At 47.3% G+C, this 17,171-nt stretch overlaps 1 protein-coding gene across 5 annotated transcripts in view; it reads left to right on the top strand.

Annotated features, from left to right (window-relative positions):
• Nucleotides 1–17,171, top strand: part of SERPINE2 (serpin family E member 2) — a 57,332-nt gene that overhangs the window by 26,550 nt on the left and 13,611 nt on the right. For 2 of the 5 annotated variants that reach the window (XM_068691418.1, XM_068691417.1), the window contains exon 1: nt 7,456–7,588. The exons of 1 other annotated variant lie outside the window; for it this stretch is intronic. The gene's annotated coding sequence lies outside the window, so the exon portion shown is untranslated. Of the gene's footprint in view, nt 1–7,455; nt 7,589–10,804; nt 11,050–17,171 lie in introns of those variants that run through there. 2 more of the 5 variants (XM_068691419.1, XM_068691420.1) reach the window with 2 other exon arrangements.

The following is a 17,171-nucleotide window of genomic DNA, read 5'->3' as shown; positions in this document are numbered from 1 at the left end:
ACAAGAAAGGGAAGGGAAGTTGTGGCGGGGGCTGACCACAGGACAGCAGCACGGCCTGTGGCCGTCAGCAATGCCCACGTCCCATGGGGATGGCCCTGCTGCTGGCTGGGGAGCTGTGGGCGTCCTGTCTGTCCCCTCCCGTGCTGTCCCTCGTGGGAGCCCACGTGCCCCGAGGGTGGAAATCAAACCCCTGAACCTCGTTTGTCTCTGTGGGCCTCTGAAAGAGAATCGTCATTTTAGCCAAGTTCATGTTCTGGGGCTGAATGTAAAATTTCTCTTCAGACCTTATCCTCAGAGTTCTTGTTAGCCCCAAAATTCACTCAAATGGCAGGAAGAAAAAGACAAAAAGACAAAAGTCTGGAGGCTTAATTTGTAAATCTTGGGAGAATATTAGTTTTGTATTGTTTCCCTATCAGTAAAATCCAGGAAATAGTCCAAGCTGCCCCGCCTCTACAACTTCCCATTATTTATCACAATAAAAATCCCTTCCAGGTGGCCTGGTTTACTATTGCATATACAAGGCAAAGACATCCCAGGATTCGGTATATTGGGCAGGACAGATGAATACTCTGCTCAGCCCAATGCAAGGCACCTTCAAAGCAACGCTAATTCAGACCGTGAGCTAACTGCTGCCGGAGAAGGCAATGCACCGTACTGTGCGAAGAGCTGGGAGTATGAAAACATCCACCTTGTCTCAGAGAAATGGCTAATCAGAAAGTATTCATTAGAGCTGGTAGGAAAGCACATTTTGAAAATGCTTGTTTTGCAAATATTCATTTTAAAAATCGAATTTTCTGAATTTTCAACCCCCAAAAGAAGCCCTAAAACAGTGAATAGAAACTTCAGATTGGAAATTCTCGTGTGTGGGTTCTGTGGGTTTTTGTTGCTGTTCTCGTTTGGTTTTGATACTCCCTCCAACCTTTTTATTTATTTTCAGTTTGAAAGAACTGAAGAAAACGAAATCTAAAAAAACTGACTGAGGCAGAATGCAGAGCCAAGGCCAGGTTTCCAGGGGAATGCGTCAGTAAGAAAGAAACCTACAGCTAGTAACCAAAATGCCTCGAGCTGTTATCATTAAGTTATCTTGAGTAAACTCTGTATTGTGTATTTCCTGAAGAGCAAGACCAAAAATTCATTGAGACCATAGATCTCTCAGTAGGTTATGACTAAAAACCCAGCTTATGTTTTATGCCTACTTTGGTTCATAGCCAAGATGACTTGTTTGCTTGTTTTTACTCATTCCTTACTCATGAAAAGAGAAGAAAAAAAAAAGTGAACTTAATGGGTTTTGCAATTCATTTTTCATTTGTTAGAGAGCACTTCCTCCGAACCGTAGAGAGGTTGTTTCCCAGCATAGAAAAGTTTGTACTGATGTGGCTGAAATGTACCATTTAGAGATACATTTCCTCTACTGTGGACTTTCCACATTTCTTTAGGGCAGTGAGTCACTCTGGTGGTGGCACCAGGCTTGCCTTATTTATGTTGAATGGCAAAACAACAACAAAAACTTTCCCAAATTTGAAAATATCACTGAAGAGAATGAAAGCCTAAATGTCTTCCACTATTATGGCTGTCCTAATTTGAATCACATGGGAAAGCGCTTTGTTAATGGCTTTGTTCTCTTACTCCTCACTGGCAACAAAACAAGACACCCCTTTCTTTGTTCTTTTTCCTTTATGTGCTGCTTTTCCATCTGGTTTGAGAAGAGACTGGCCCTGTGGGTTAGTAATTATGTTGAAATGCTTGAGATCTGGGGTAGTTTCCCCAGACTTCCTGAACAACCACGGACTGACCACTTTGCCTCTGCTACTATTCTGTAAAATGGGAATAAATTGACTTTTCCTCCTCAGGCAACTGCTAGAAAATCTATTTATTGCTGCAAGGCACCCAGGTACCCACGGAATATTCAGGGCCTAGGTATGTTGTATTTTTCATTACAAGCGTGTTCTGTGTAGAGTTTAAGCTAATAAGTCCCAATGATGATTCACGATGATGTGATGATTTCATAAGAGGAACGAATTTGAATAGATTTAAATATATACATGAAAAAGAAATACGTGCGGCCTCCCAGCACCCTTTGAAATCTAAGTGTGAGAATTCCTTCAGGTAGAGCACTGGAAGCCCTGGAAGCCTTCACTTCAGCCTGCACTGGCAGGTGCTGAGCAGAAGGAGCACACCAGAAGATCGGAGGCTGTGGTTTCTACCAGCAGGTCCCACGGGCTGCAGCCCCGCATCGTGCAAGCAGCAGGGCGGGTGGTGGGACACGCTGCATAAATGCCTTCTTCTGCTCTTAAGCCCAGGTAGAAGGCTTAGTGTGCTCTGGACCTGTGTTTCTTTTCTTTCTTTTTTTTTGGTCTGCTTTTTTACACCAACTTTTCTGAGCTCAGTTTTCATTTTATTCCCCTTCTTAGACTATTATTTACAACCGAATAGTTGAAATGTTACAGGCTGAGCAGGCAGGGCACTATATATAGCAAGAGCAGGGCAGTTCCCTGCTCTAATCATCTCCTGCTGCTTTTATGTAGATAGTAAATGATGGGCCACAGGGTGAGCTGCAATTCATCTCTAGGAAATGCGTGTCACAAGCGTTTAAGCACTGCATCCTGCCCACACCAAGAGGAGGCAATTTGGGCTTGACATGGCAGTACCGGGCTTTCACAGAGCCGAAGAGTTTCAGATGAGGTCTTTCATCCCTTGGCTGAGTGCCGAGAGAGCCCGTGTTTCAGAATAGGCTATATACAATAGCAAACTGTAGCATTCCCAGCGCTGAGTGACAGGCAGATTTCTGCCCCAAACCAGCGTCGTTCGTGCACACCGTCCTCCTTCTGCCGACCCCGCTATCATGCTAAGCCTCCCCCAGCCTTGGGAGGCAGGCCGTGCCTGGGCTGCGGACGGCCTCAAGGCTGCCATTTGCTTTGTTTGTGCTTCGGGCTCCTTCCACTGCCTCGCCTCCCCCGAGCTGCCTGGCTTGCCCCTGCATTTTTCCCTCTGCCAAGCCCGCTTCCCTGCCTGCTTTCAGGTCTGGAGCTGTTCTGCTGCCTGCTCTCTTTACAGCAGTCCAAGTGAGCAGAAACAGTTGAACCAACAATACAAGTTTGCCAGCTCTGGTCACTTGGGTCCTACAACTGAAACACAGCGTGCAAAAGCGTAAGCAGGAGCTTTGCTGGTGAGGCTTAGCCCAATATCCACACAAACCCAAGGTAATCTGGGAGCAGCTCACCGCCCTTTCTTAGTACCACGGTGTCAGAAGGCTGCAGCAGAGCTGGGGGCTGAAGGAGCTGTGTGTGCCTTGCCAGAGAAAGTTTGCAGTCTGAAGGGTTTAAGATGCCCGTTTCAAGCAGCAGGAAAGCTGAGTGCAGCAGTTCTGCCTTCACCAGCGCAGAGCCAAGGGACGTGGGCTGAGGTCCATCTCCAAGAAGAGATGAGGTTGTGCAGTGCAAAGGAGCAGACGGGATTCTGAGGACCAGGCCCTTAGTTAATTTTTCTGCCCAGCTTAGGAATTGTTCATGCATTTTATCCGCTGGCTGATTAATGTAAAACACAAAAGCAGTCTGCCCTTGTGAGCAAGGAGTGGAACTCCACCCTCCCAAAGGAGCGACTCAGATGTGAAGCTCCAGTGTCGGGCTCTTCCTTTCCTCTGTCTGATCAAATGCATTTTTAATTCTTTAATGCAAAGTAGGAAAGCATCAACATGAGAGCTTAAGAGCTCTCCCTTGTTCCAGAAAAGCCTCAGCCGCAGTGGCTGAAGAGCTCTGCTGGGAATACAGGCACCTCTTTTGCCTTGGGGGGAGCTAAAATCAGGCTCCCCATGCTCTGAGTGACCTCCTGACACCGTGGTGCCTCCTCCCTGGCCGTGGTCAGTGCACAGCTCCAGGTAACGAGCTCTTCATCATCCACCACTGGGCTTCGGTACACTTCAGGAAGCCACCGTTCCATAGGAATCGTCTTACTGACAATTACCCCACTGACTACACGAATACAAATGAATTTGGTGGTCTGCCCGAAATAAAATACAGGCTGGACACACTGTTTGCTCTTGATTACACGAAAAGCCTTTCAGAGCTGTTCCTCCTGAGGTGCTAGGATCACCTGCTGGGGTGTTTCCATGGTGTGACCCAAGTTGCTGCTGCTTTCCAGCTAAGTTACTTCAGATGAACTCAACAAACACCAATAAATAAAGGGAATTGTTGACTGGAAACGTTTCCCCGTTGTTGCCACCAATAAAAGTAGCCAGCAATTTACCGGGTTTGAAGGGTGAAACAGAGTACAAACTTTTTAATCCTCAATCCAGAGCTCACCTAAAAGATTTAGGGCCAAATATTCCTTTTATTTACACCAGTGTAAATTTAGGGAAATTTCATCCGTGTTAATGTACCACCAGGTGGTGAATTTTGCCTCAGATCTCATTATTTGTTGGGCTTTTATTTATGTTCAGCCACTGTATGTATACATATATACAAAGCAGTAATTTTTGCCAGCAATGAGAAGAGAGCGGAGTTTGCTATATAAATCAGTATTCTCAGTCAATATGTTGCAACCCCTGAAGGGGTTATAAAAACCATCTGGGGGCTTGTAAAGCACTGAAAATTTTATAACAATCTAAAGCAAAGAAAATGTCATTTCTTCCACTCTCCATATAGCAGCACCGTTCTGTTGGCAACCTGTCAGAGCTGCACATGAAACAATAAATTCTACAGGCTTATCACTTTTACCATAATTTTTTACTCTTAGCTTTATAAAACATGTATGGGAACTGTGAAGTTTTTAAAAAAAAAAAACTTTTAATTTTGGATTTTCAATCTGAACTGCTTGAGAAATGGTGCTCTAAAAGTTTTGGCCTCAAAAGAAGGCAGTTTTCATTAAGGGCCTCCGCCTTAGTCTTTTCCTAAGCTGCTTGTTAAAACTACAGCCTATTTTGTCAAGCTTAGGCTTGTTTGTGTTGGAGTCAGTCTTTCTATTTCACCATGACTTTCTGTCTGTCAGCTTCCTCTCTTAAGTTTAAATCACACAAAGCAACATTAACATTTCCCTCTGTGGGGAGAGATGTTTTGCTTCAAGTGGAAAAAATGGATGAGATTTCCTGTATCCTCATTAGCAACTTGGCGTATAGTTTGAAATCTGCCCTTCCTAAGGTGAGATACCATCAGAAGATCCTCTGTGCTTTCAACTGTAGCCTCGCAGCACATGCAACTTGTCAGTGAATTTGGCTTTCATGTATGCATCTTTAATCTCCGTGCATTGGTACTTATGTATGAAATGAATTCCAGTAGCAACCGACTGTATCCCACGTGCACACACAGAAAGGAATCTGAGCCAGAGCTTGCAATGCCTCCTGCAGCTAAGGTCCTACAGCAGTTTAAGCCAGCCTCACTCCCGGCTGCTGTGGGCCTGGACACTTCCTAATTCCGGTGGCTCCAGCATTCATCAAGCGCCTCAGAAGGCTCCTTCAGAGGATGAAGTCTTAAAAAAAAGGTCAGTGTTGTGTTTTGTTTTGTTTTCCTGCCAGAAAAAGGTGGGTCACAGAAGTGTTTGGCAAGCAATGGAGCAAGAGACACAGGTGGTGCTCTGAGCCCCCCAGGAAGGAGAGGTCAGTCAGTGGTGCTCCCTTTTTGGCAGCTGTTACATAGGGTGGACCGACCTCATGTGGCTTCACCCAAAACTCCTGTTGAATTCAACTGTTTTTGCCTGATGCTTGAAATTCCACAACCAAGACCTTTGCTGATGCTAAGTAAATACTGTGTGTGATGCCTCTGTTTCCTGGGCATGGCTTTGATCACTTAAAGCATCCGTTAATGAGGAGGAACAGTGATTTCTTACTTGGGTGAGAGGTGGTTGCCCATGGCTACTTTGGTTTCCAGGTGTGGGCTAGGGTGGCAACAAGAAGGGGGAGGGATAGCATTGCCTTCTGGCTGTAACTCTTTAGTTCCAGTTTCACCGGGTCAGAACTGTGCTGTCCGAAGGGCGTGTAAGGAAACCTGAACCTATTTCATGGCAATTTGCATGGAATGAAACTTCCCTTTACAATGTCCTGCTTCTACTGAAGACCGACAATAAACTTTGCATCTGGAAATTCGGGGTTCAGACCCAAGCTGAGGATATTTGAGAGCTTGAATGTTGGTTTAGGTCTCCAGCCTTTCAGATTATAGACAGGATTCTTGCCCCAAGATCTGGGTGCAGCTGGCCGGACATGGTTTGGCTCTTCTGTTTCCTTTCTATAAGCCAGATTGTACCAAAAGGCTCTTCAAGCCACTCAATAACATTTTCCCATATGGTTTTCATGATGTTAAGCAGTTGGGCAAGAGCTCTGACACAGTATTCTCTGTTCATCCATGAGAGAAAATGGATACTCTAAGGTCATCCCTGCTAAGAATATGATCATCACACAAATGTTGTTTTTTAAATTCAGCACTACTCAGCTCAGAAATGGACCCACATTTGCAGAAATTGAGTAGTTTGGAAAGAAAAAAGGAGGCCGTTTTCAAATGAAAATAGCAAAAATGAGCTCATTTGTAAATGGCAGCAACTGTTGTACTAAGAGCCTAAGAAACATCCACCTCAGCTAGCACTGCCTGTGAAGAAAACATTCCTAGACAGCCTCGCCTGCGGGTGCCAGGACGTTGTCTCAGTCAAGTTCCCCTCGCCGTGGCTGAGGCCAAGCTCCTCGCCACCTTCCTCATCTGCCCGCTGGCATTTTGCACAGGAGCAGGGGCTCTCTGCAGCCGTCCTGGTGGACACCAGGCCCCAGGAAACCACCTCAAGCACCAACAACTGCACAGCAGCGCTCAGGGGGCTGCCGCTGCTCTGGCTCATGCCAGGAGGTGTTTTTTTCATCCTGAAGAGTCCAAACTCCTGAGGGAAGAAATGTGGTTTATGACATACTTGTCCTGTTTCTTCAAGGCTGGCCTGTGCTGTGCATGAAACATTTTTGTTGGAAAACAGGCTCAGAAAGGATGACTTAACAAGTAAGTGTTGTACTCTGCCAGACCAATGGATTGCCTGTTTCTTTGGGATTGACGGTAGCGCCTTTTGGGTATTGCTAGTGGAAATTCCCTCTTCTGCTGTGTCGGCTGAGGAGCCTGGGGCTGTCAGTGTGAAGATTCACGTGTGTTTTTCCAGGACGAGCCTTCTGTCTTGTCACACTGTCACACTCCTCATGAGAAAAGCGAAACCCCAGCGATGGGTGTGGGGCCAACACCCCAGCCCCTCAGCACACCTCTGTGTTGGTGTTTGACGGGGGGCTCGGGCACAGGGCAGCGTGCGAGGGAAGGGTCTGAACCCCCCCTCCCTCCTCGTGGCTGCCAGGAGGGGGCACGGCGCTGTGGGGACCCCCTTTGGGACCCCTTTCCCCTCGCTGTGCACCACGAGGGCCGCCTCCACAGCCCCTTCCCCTTCTCCCCACAGCAGAAGGGGCTGAGGGGAGGGCCAGCAGAGGCGCTGCGGCCCAGCGGGGCGGAGCGGGGCCGGGGGCCGGGCGGGGCGGGCGGGGCGGGGCGGGCCGCGGGCCCTATAAACGCCGGGCGCCGCCGCCGCCGCTCCGGCCGAGCGCTGCTGGGAGGGGGCGGCCGCGGGCTGGGAGCTGCGAGGGGAGGTGAGAGCCGGGGGGCGAGGAGGAGGAAGGAGGAGGGGGAGGAAGGAGGGGGCTGCCAAGGGGGGGAGCGGGGCGCTGTGCGGGCTGCCTGGGGGCTGGCTGCTGTTCTTCCCGGTACCCGCTGCCCGGAGTTGCGGTGTGTGTGTGGGGGGGTTGTTGTTATTTTAATTCCTCTGGGAGCAAAGAGTTTTCGGGCTTTTTTTTTTCCTCGCTGGGCGTGCAAGAAGCGAGCCGAGCCCGGCTTGGGGCGCTGGGAGCCGCTCCGAGCGCCTCCAGCAGCGGCTGCATCCCTGCTCCATCCTCCTCCTCCTCCTCCTCCTCCTCCTCCCACCCAGGGAGCCCGGCAGAGGAGCGTGGGACGAGGCAGTGCAGCCGCTGCGGTTTGGGGGCAGGGGGATGTAGGGTTTTTTTGTCCAAGCAGGCTTTAGCCAGCGCTGGCGGCTCCGGATGGGTGCTGAGGCAGGGCAGAGCCTGCCCGGGGCTGCCTCGGTGCTGCCCCAAATGTCCTCGCTTCTGGGGGGGATTCACGGGGACTTTTGTGGTTTGTGTAAATCCGTTGTGTGCCTCGCTCGCTGTCCTCACGCAGAAAAGCAGCCCCTGGCGACAGCAGCGCGCTGGGCAGCGATGTGCAAGGAAAGTGCCAGGTTTCCCTTCCGAAACTCGGCAGCACCTACCTGTGGAGCAGGGGCCTCAGACAATGGTTTCTTTTCCCCGTTCCCGTGCCTGCACGTCGGTCTGAAACGTGGCTGAGTTTTCGTGGTTTTAATTGCATTCTTGGGCAACTTCCTGAAAGAGAAACCTGGTAGGCTGACTCTTGTGCGCTGCACTGAAAAATGACTTCCTCCTCTGCCTTGACTTTCTCTTGTGCAAGCGTTCAGTTACGTCTCACCCCCTGGTCTTCCCAGGGATTCATTAGCAACCAATTTGCACAGGCTGTTCGTAAGCCGCATGTAGGTGTAGCAGCCGCCCCGCTGTGTGCTTCGGAGCCGGGGAGAAGCTGCAGAGACGCAGGAGCGATGTGAAAAGCATTGAGCCATCAGTGAGTCCCTAAAATGTGTGAGGTGAGCACTGCTGCAAGCAGAGAGGCAGGATGAGTGAGTGGAGGAGTTCAAATATGCTCAAGATGTGCTAGCTTGGAGTCCTGGCGTGCTGTGGTGTGTAAACCCGTGAGAGCAGCGGCTGTTTGGCACAGGAGCAAACTTTGTGTAATGACTGCTGGTCCGCTGGGCCTTTAAAACTGTGGGCACGCTGTATGCCGGGCGATCCAGCCGCACGTTTTGCCTGTGTGGTGAAGATGCTGAAAAGGTGCTTCTCTGGAAGCTGCTCTCACTTGTGCTACCTGTGTCTGGGTGTTACAAAAACTCCTTCAGAGGGTGGGGATGTGATCATCGTTACAGAGCAGTCTGTGTAGCTCTGGGTGCCTCATGTAGGAGGTGGTATAAACTCATGTCGGTACCAAAAAAAAAACAACACAGGAATCTGCGGTGAATTTTGTCTAAAGGTGCACACAGAAGTGCTGAAGCTTCTGTTTGGTGTTGTCAGTGACAACAGGGAAACTGGCACGTCTTTGAGGCATGCAGAGACTTCCAGTGTGGGTCTCTGTTGTCAGTTCCCTTCCTAAAGCTCCTCAGCAAGCACGCTGTTAGGCAGAAAACATGTCAAGTAGCGAAGCCAGTGTGTTGTACGAGGCACTTCTAGACTGTATCAGGGTGTATGCATATAGATGCAACAAAATACCTACCTCTCCTTATTGCTAGGAATTAAAATGGAGATGTATGTAAATGGCATACCTCTGCAGTAAGGGAACAGTCCAGAGGGAGCTGAAGCTACGTTTCTGCTGCTTCAGAGGTGGTGCGTGCGGTGTCTGCTCAGCTTGTGCAGCCGGTCACGGCTTTTGATCCTTGCTAGGCAACTGCAGCGCTCGTGATTGAAGAAGCTGAGGCTTGCTGGAAGCTCTTCCTTGGAACCTCAGGTCAGGGTTGCCTGGACAGCTTGAATTGCTTAATCGCAAGAAGCATGCCTTTATGCCATTAGTTAGGGGGAAATCCAGCCTAATCGACAAAAGACTTCCAGTTAGTTGGCCTGTTAGCCGGCTTCTGTTACTCTTTAGTGCCAAAGATTTTATACGTGGGAAGACAGGAAAAAGATTCATTAATCATCACTAATCTGTAAACTGTTACTGGATACAGTCATCCTTGTGTGCCTCTGGGCATCCTCCATGTCACCCGTGGCACTCTTACAGATCATGCTTTACAGCAAAGGTTTGCCAGCCTGGAAATACAGTGTCATTCAGAGTACCTCTGTTAACCATGAGCAACTTGTGAGTAAGTGGAGTGATTTAAGAATTGCCTGTTCTTGGACAGGCAATCTTTGCCTGTCCAAGCTTTGGAGAGCAGGTAGCATGGCATAGCCTGTCCCCTACAATGAACTGTAAGGTTAACACTCTAATTTAGAGAGTTATGAAAATAAAGTTAACTTAAAGTGAATGGCTGGTGGGCATGAAAATAGGAGAAAGCTGAATGTGTGCAACCAGGTACGTGTTCAGGTGAGCCCCCTCTGTGATGGCTGAAATGATGGGGTGGGAGGAGGCAAAGATGAAAATAAAGGCGATCACATCCTGCAGCTACACGGATGTTTAGGCTGGTGTGCTATGGAAAGAAGCTGTCCTGTGCTCTGCTTCTTCATGTCTTAGTACCAACGTGGTTCACCGCTCAGCTGCATGGATCCTTGTGCCAGCACACAGGGGAGGTGCTGCTGAAGTAGGAGCCAGTGACCATGGACAGGAAGAGGATGGGACAAATCTGGTGATAATTCTAGTTTCAACCATAGTTTCTTGAGTTGTTTATTAAGGCCTTAAGATACTTAGATGCTATGTGAAATACTTTATCCTTTAGCGCCTCGTTATGAGCAGTGTCTGCAGAAACACAAGTCTTGGTCCTGTTTTACTGTAATTGTCGTGGTCCAGTGTTCACCGTTCATAGCCAGAAAGATGCTTTTGCTTATAGTTTTGGAATGAAACTGGGAGGTAACTCCTGCTGGTGCCTGGTAACTATGCCACACAGTGGTTTAAATATGAAAAGATACGCATCTTGTGAGGTGATCTCCTGAAGGTGGAGATCTCAGTCTTGCTGACTGTGCTCCACGGTGTGATGTAAACCATGTGCTTCAGGTGGCTTCCTGTTCTCTTCTTCCCGGGCTTTAGAAACAGCAGCCAAAAGTTTAACTTCTTACTATCTTGTGATCGTGAGAGCATCTATGGAGGGCATCAAGATCCATCACCAGCAAGTGCTGGACTGAAGACCCTAGCGCAAGGCTGTGCGTGTGCAGTGGCCGCAGCACACAGGTACAAGCTGTCTGCCTGGGAGATACCTGGCAGTGGCAGACTGTCAGCTGGGCTTGTGAGTTATACAGGAGTCTCCAGAAGCATTCCTGGGATTTGTTGGTACATCTTAACCTCTTAGGTAGGCTGATGTGCAGGTAATAAGAATTTATGTTCATCAGCTATGTAGCTTTGACCAAGCTTTTTCTTCTTAAATGCTTTTCTTATTTAACAGCTTGAACTTCTAGCACCTATTGCTGCAGAATGGCACCTTGTGCCATTTATTGATGGTTCTTGCAGGTCCTGAGACAGCCGTGTCATCTGATACGAACTGCAAGCTTCAGCTGGCCAAAGGTTGTGTTTTTGTATTTTTCCTCTGTTTTTTTAGTAGGAGGGATTTTTTTCATTGGCTCTGACATGTTAAAGGTACAAAACCAGGAGCAGAACTAACTTTAGCTTTATATCTTCCATTCAGCTTCCTAAAGGATGTGAAGTAAGGAGCTATCTATGTACAAGCTGGTGGCTTTGTCTTCTAGCTACATGTCTCCGTCTTGCAGTAGACCTTCATGCTGGAGAAGTAGTTTGCATTGCTTTCTCAGCAGTGAAGCAAGCTCGAGGCCTCCAGCTGCTCTGGCAGCTCAGCTTAAGAGGCTGCTTGTCCTAGCTAATTGCCTACTTCCTCTGCTGAGGTTTGTCATCTGCGTTACAGAAATAGCGATGGGCTGCGTGGAGGCTTCTCAGCGCAGCTCACAGCCCAGCCTACGAGCTCCAATCTGAACTGAATCAGATGGCTTAATATACTAGGTCATGATCTCTTCTTGCAAGACTCTTGTACATAGTTCATATTCAGTTCCTTTTTTTTTTCCTATGGAAATTCAGGTCTTGCCTTCCCAGAAACCTGTGGTAAGCCAGTGGGATTAATCAGGAATGAGGTCAGATTAATGAAAAGAGCATGTTTTCTCAAACATAAGTCTTCTGAATAGCTTTTAATTCTCTTATTAACTGGTTAACGTCAGTCTGCTCGCAGATGACTGCGGAGGGCACAGCCGGGGCTCCCAGCACAATGGCTCATTCCTGACTCCCTACTAGATGGGACTCCTGCCTCCCTACAGCACCAGTGCTTTCTGGCATTTGTAGTTGGCTGGTTTCCCTTCTAAAGCTTGTGGGGGGGAGGGAAGATGAATATAAGTAAACCTATGTGCTGCAAAAAAAAAAAAGGTAAATATCCCTAAGGTAACTAAGGCTGTGATAACTTTAAGCTAGCTTTGGAAGGTCTGAGAAATGGCGAATAGAAACTCATGTATGATGCTTCCGTGAGCTTAAGTCTGAGTCAGTGAAGCTGTCCTAGATTTAAGAAGTCGAGCTGGTTTTAATCATGAATTTTAAGAGCTTTTATCCTTGGTTAAATTACATCTTTAGAATTATATTTATCTAGTATTTCAGTTTGGAACAGGGTATCTAAATTAACTTGGAAATAGGAAGTTCATGAACATTGTACAATATGATTAATAAATAAAAGGCTAGTCTCCTATCACCGTGTTGCAACAGCAGGCACTGTAAATGGTTAGAGCAGTGTTCCTGATCTCTCAAAGTGTTCTGCTGGAAGTCTCATGGCAGTATTCCCTAGACACAAATGCCTCGCATTTGAGGTCTTGGATATCGGCCTGTGTAAGTACAAGATCTTTTAAAAGTTCTCATGATGAATAGTGAACGCTGGAGTTGTTCCAATTTACTTTTATGGTGAAATGAGTCTATCAAATACAAATGTGTAAGTTCATAAAACTGCTAAGAGTTATTGCCATTTTTCCTCCTCTTGTAGGAGGAAAAAATAGGTAGAAACTTTAATATTAATAAATATCTGTTTTTTTCTTTTAAAGACCAGTTGAAAAGACAGGCTTTCAGTCTTCCACCATTTGGGCATCTTTATTGTGCTCATGCTTCAGCTAGATGTCACGTGGCTGATAGATCCTGCCATATATATTAATTTTTAATTTATTTTCTTAATAAGTTGTGTTGTAAAGCTAGACTGAACTGTAGGTTGTGGAATGATAGGAACTGGGCTTGGTAGCATGCTTTTTTAATTGGAAAAATATTTCTTCTGTAAACTAAACCTAAAACACGTAGAATCTGAAGGCAACTTCTTGTTTATTCTGGTATATAACAACTCTCGAGCCACGTCAAAGCTCTAATGAAATTTTAGTGCGGCACAGCACTTGTTGCTGGCCAGCAGGAGAAAATTGTCCTGGGGGTGGGGAGAAGGAACAACTTTCCTTTTGCTCTGCAGGTGTGTGGAGGCGTGAGAGTCCTGGTGTCAGAGGAGCCCTCTAACAAGTGGAAATGAGTAAGGGTACTTGTTTCCCTTTCATGCTCTTCAAGGAGGAAAAGGAGGTCAAATACTCTAGCAGAGGTAGGGGTTAACATCAAGGTGGTGGTGAAGAAACAGTTGGTAACACCAGCAATTGTCAGTCCCACACCTTGAGGAGTTATTTCATAAATCTGTACTTATACAGCCCATTATCAAAACGTTAATATCCTGTACCTCATTACTGGGAACTTACAGTCCCGTAGGCTTGTCTTTGGTTCTTAATGAGCTTGTGCTTGCATAGCAAGTCTTATTAATGCACAGTGGAAGTAGGAGCTGTGGTTCCACAAAGCTTTTTCTTCTACAGAAACTCAAATGGGAACCTGGGTTTTGAGCCTGTTGCTAAGTTTCAGGCAAATACTTCATCACTGAGCCACCAGTCCCCCTACAGGGGTAAATCCAGAGCAGTGTGGTGCAGTCTCCCGGCCTTGTTGTGAAACAGTGTGTTGCATCTTTTTTGGAAAGCAGGTTCTGCAGCATTAGTCGTGATGGGCTGGCTGTCCCATGCTGTTTCTTTATGGTAAAATAACCGTGTTGCATAAAGAACTGAAGATCAACAAAATAACTTCTTTAATAAAGGGATGCCAGTAAATTACAAACATAATTCTCCTTAAGCCTACTGATACTGTAAGAGTTGATGGTGGACCTTAGAGGTCGTGGAGATGCTTCTTTAAGCACAGGAGTAAGTAACGCATACAAACCCTTAACAGGGGTGCTGAGTCTCCCATAATGAGTGCTGGTGAAGTCTGACACTGGTGGTAGCACTGCAAGTTCCCCTGATCACCTCTGTAAGCCGCCTGCCGTGTGGCACGAGCGAAAGGTTTGCTTTGTGAAGCGGAGTGTAAGCTGGCTCTCTCAGTTGTGCATGGGGTGGAAGTAACAGCAACTCCTCCGTGAATGCCTACTTGTGTGCTCAAAGTCGTGCAGGGTAGCTGTAGGCTGGTTCCAGCTGAACGGTGAAAACTAAAGCTATCTCTGTTCAGTTGTACTGCGCCACGTGAAGTGTGGGCTTTGTAAGCCTCTGATGGAAATGCTGTCAGAAAATGAGCCTGGCTTATGGACTGCTGGGGACATCAGCTCTGGGCCTGCAGAAAGCCCGAAGTAAAGCTTGTCTGTCTGTCCTCCGTGCTGAACTGAAACTCCCAACAAGTGGTGGTCAGGGTTCTTCGTAAAGAGCCATTAAAATCTTTCTGTGCATGTGGGAACTCTGCTTGGACAAAGAGATGGTTCCTATCTGGGGCCAGCCAGTTTTACAAGTTGGAGCTCCACTGGGAAATTCCCCCTTGGCAGGGGAGGCTGGTTGGATAAAGCTGGGAGGGAGCCATTCCAGATGGAGACAGGCCATCTTGAAACAAACACAAGCAGATGAATGAACTGGGAGAATTAGAAATCGCAGAGAAAGGATTAAGCTTGGAAGAGGAGAGCCTCAGATCCAGTGCTGCACTCCGTGCCTTTGTGCAAGGCTGACTGCGGTGCCGGGAGTCAGACCAGCATCTTAACGTGCAAAATGTCTGCTGAAACAAAAACCCTTCCAGCTTATCTGTGTGCAAAGCATGTTTGTCATGGCTTTGGCATTAATGTACTCCTCTTCAGAGCAATGCAAGTACTGAACTGTTGAAAAATGTTTAAAACTTGACCATCCTTTCCGTATAATGCTCTTTGTGTATTAAACCTTTCAGGTATTGAGTAACAGAAATCTGTCCTGTTGTGTTACTCCTCCGTGTGACCTGGCGTGCTGATACACTCTGTGTTTTCGTACATTAGGTAGCACTGGAAAGAGCTCAGACAAAAGGAGAGAGCCAGCACTGAGGAATATCAGGAAACCGTGGAGGAAGGCAACATTTCAGAGCTGTGGCTTGGCTTGTCTGTTGTGCTCCATGGAAGACACCACCGCTCCTGAACCTGGGCTTGCCCACATTCAGGATGTGGGTCCTGCTGCTCTGAGTCCAAAAGCACGTAGGGAAGTAGCTGAAGGCTTTGGAATATAAGAGGCTTAGGCAGAGGAGGAGTTGCAAACCTCTGTGAGGGGGAGAGGAAAAGCTCACCAGCAGGCTTGAGTTTCTTAGTATGTTGCCAAGAGTGCATCTTCTGAAAAAACAAGATCCAGCATGTGACCTTCCCACTGCAACCAGAGAGGTCTCATTGCTTTAGAGAAACAATTGCTGTGTGCTCAGCCAGCTCTTTAAAAGGCTGTTAACAAGTTTGGTTAAGTATTTATTCAGTCCTGCTGTAGAGAGTTGGTTAAATGCCTCAAGTGAAGCACTTTGTTTGAGCTTACATGTCAGCTGAAATAAGACTTTTTAAATTAGTAGCACAGATGGCACTGACAAGGAGACATCTCAGACTGAGATGCCCCCAAATCTTTGGCCCATGCAGAATTTCTCTGGGCATCCAGGGGCTCGCTCTGAGCTATTTGGGACTTAATAAGTGAGACCTGCAATGTTGCAAGACTCTGGTGTTTGGGTTTACTTTACCTTTAGCTGTGCTTGCTGCTGAAGCCCAGTGTCTAAATGTCCTTGTGCCTGATGAGTCTTTAAAGAAACGGCAGAAAAGGGATCCTTGTGGGTGCTGCCTTATTGCTGCTGAAGAGATGGTTCAAAGTGAATGCTCTGAGGTGTCTCGTAGGATTCCAACATACTGTTGTACTTAGTGCAGTACGTATAGATACGTGGAAATCTAAGAAAGTGCATTATTTCTTAATTCACTTAAAGTGTTCTTCAGGCTCTTTGGGGTAGGTCTTCTCCAGCTCAGGACTTGAGCTAAAAAAATTCCAGTTTTAAAACTTATTTTTCCCCCTCTAACCTTGAACCAAACTAACTTCTTCTGTTCTTATTGGGAAAGAGTGCAACAGCCCAGTCTGGCTCTGAAGGTGAAGTCCTCCATAGCCTCATCCCTTTCCTGTGGGAGGATCTCCATGCTCGGTAGCCTTTCACGCCTGGGGCTGACGACAGCTCCTCCCAGCTCCATCAGATGTTTTCCTGTACCCAGCTCACACAGCCGGTGTTAATGGGCCTCTGCTTTTGTACCAAGCGTTCTGCAGGTGCAGGCTGGAGGCGCGGTGTCCTCTCTGATGTAAATGCTTCCATAATAACTTCAGCCAAAAACGTAAGCCGTACATTATGTGGGTGCTCTGAGTCGTTGAGCACAGTGAGAGCTGAGTGCGCTGCCCGGTGTGTGAGGGTCAGCGTTGGTAGCACCGGCTGGAGGCCGAGGTGATTCGGAGATTGGTAGCCTGGAGACGCTTCATCTGGCATGAAATAATACAAAGCTACCAGTGCAGGTGAGACGCGTCGTGGTGTTCCTCTTCCTTCCTGAGAGCTGTCTGCCTGACCGGACCATTCGGCTCAAACCATGCAGCATCTTCAGCCTTTTGCGGTCAGATGCAGGCAGCAATGCCCAGTTCAGTGTGGTGAGTGGGAATCGGGGTGGTGCTGTGCTGCTTCGCAAGGCAGAGGGGATGATGAAGGTCTTGGTGAGCTTGCCACAGACTGAGGATCTCTCATACAGCTCAGTGCATGACGCAGTCATCTGCTTTGTTTGGAAACCTGAGCATCAGGGTTAAGAACCGGATCTGCATGAGGAATGAAAGTTGTTATTCTCTAGGATACGTTTTGTTGGGGCACTGTCAGTATTTCTGTTGTCTTCCATTTACAAGCGTAACCAGTGGGATGCTTTCCTTTCTATAAGTGCCCAATCTAAAAATTGGGTGGACTGCCTTGAAGAGGGATTTTTGTTGTAGTCCAGCATCTTTCACAAGCTCACATTCATGTCAGTGAATGTCTGTACACTCTACTAGTTTTGTTTAAAAGTAAAATATACATGTACAAGGCTCACAGACAAAGAAATGGCTACCTTAAATTTCTGTTTGTCTTTCTGAAGCTTCAGGTTCAAATTTAACTATT

Source organism: Anas acuta, chromosome 9 (genome assembly GCF_963932015.1).
Source record: "Anas acuta chromosome 9, bAnaAcu1.1, whole genome shotgun sequence".
In the NCBI taxonomy this organism is placed as follows: Eukaryota; Metazoa; Chordata; class Aves; order Anseriformes; family Anatidae; genus Anas; species Anas acuta.
Note: the sequence above shows the minus strand (reverse complement) of the source record. Positions and strands in the feature narration are given on the sequence as shown.